The sequence below is a fragment of the Globicephala melas genome, chromosome 18 (assembly GCF_963455315.2).
Source record: "Globicephala melas chromosome 18, mGloMel1.2, whole genome shotgun sequence".
Classification (NCBI taxonomy): domain Eukaryota; kingdom Metazoa; phylum Chordata; class Mammalia; order Artiodactyla; family Delphinidae; genus Globicephala; species Globicephala melas.
The window spans coordinates 9,136,467-9,137,830 of NC_083331.1; the positions used below are offsets into that span (position 1 = coordinate 9,136,467).

General features: G+C 44.9%; 1 non-coding gene across 1 annotated transcript; it reads right to left on the reverse strand.

Annotated features, from left to right (window-relative positions):
- Positions 1 to 882: 882 nt before the first annotated feature.
- LOC115866855 (small nucleolar RNA SNORA27) lies at positions 883 to 1,010 on the reverse strand. Its single transcript, XR_004044882.1, has one exon. It is a non-coding gene; the product is annotated as a small nucleolar RNA SNORA27 (small nucleolar RNA).
- Between the last annotated feature and the right edge of the window lie 354 nt (positions 1,011 to 1,364).

A 1,364-nucleotide genomic window follows, 5' to 3' on the forward strand; every position in this document is an offset into this window, starting at 1 on the left:
TTTTGAAGAAAACAGATTTTGTTTCAGATTAAAGCATGAAAAAATGAAGGGAAGACTTGAGGCAGGAAGATGGGTTGCAGGATGAAGGAGAAATGCCAGGTGGAAGGCACAGAGGGCTTGTCTTCCAGAGGTGATGGCAGGGTTGGCAAGAAAGAAACACATGGAGGAATACACAGAAGCTGGTGGCTGATTGGATGCGGGGATCCAGAGAGAAGGTGTAATCAAAGGAGGCTCCAAGCCTGGGAGTCAGAGAGAACCACGTTCATCTTGGCAGAATAGATGCTAGTTTTGAAAATGAACTTCAGATGTGGCAAGTTCCAGGCGCCCGGAGGTGTCCCGGGGCAGGGTGAGGTCTGGCTGGCGTTTGGTGGTGGACGGTTCAGAGCTGCCTGGTGATGTGGGGGTCATGTGCATATAGGTCTTCGTAACTGAAAACTGAGAGTGGGTTCGGAGAGAAGGATGCCTGAGGAGAACCCTGGAGGGGTGTGCCTACAGCAAGTCTAGGAGAGAAAGCAGGAGCTTCGGTGGATAAGGACAGAGAAGGTGCCCTAACAGAGTGAGGCAGACCCAGGACGGCATGGTACAAAGAGCCAAGAGTTTCAAGGAGGAATGGGTGGGAAATGTGAATTGTTACAAAGAGATCTGAGAGAATCTAGACAAAACATTTCGTAACATTCTGATTACAAACTGAGTTTTTGCTATAGTTCTTCATTACTGTTTTTTAAAAATAGACTCTTATTTTTAGAGCAGTTTCGGGGTCAAAGCAAAGCTGAGCACAAAGTACAGAGAGTTCCCATAACCCTCCTCCCCACACGTGCACGGCCCCCCCACTATCAGCATCCCCGCCAGAGTGGCATATTGGTCACATTTTTAAGAATTACAGCTTATTTCCTCCGACAGTTTACAAGACAAACACCTAGTTTGCTTGAGTTTTAAAAGGATATTTCCTTTGCCCCACTTGAATGACCAGTAAACGTATTTGTCACATTTGATGAACCTACACTGACACATCAGTGTCACCCAAACTCCATAGTTTAATTAGGGCTCACTCTTGGTGTTGCATGTTGTATGGGTTTTGACAAATGTATAATGAAATGACATGCGTCTGTTGTATCGTACAGAATAGTTATATTGCCCTGAAAATCCTCTGCATTCCACCTATTCATCCCTCCCTCTCCCCTTGCCGTTAGCAACTGACTGTCTCCAGAATTTTACCTTTTCCAGAATGTCATATAGTCGGAATCATAGAGTATGTAGCCTTTTCAGGTTGGGCTTTTTCACTTAGTAATATGCATTTAAGGTTCCTCCAGGTCTTTTTTTTGGCTTGATGCCTCATTTCTTTTTAGCACTAAAAAACATTTCCT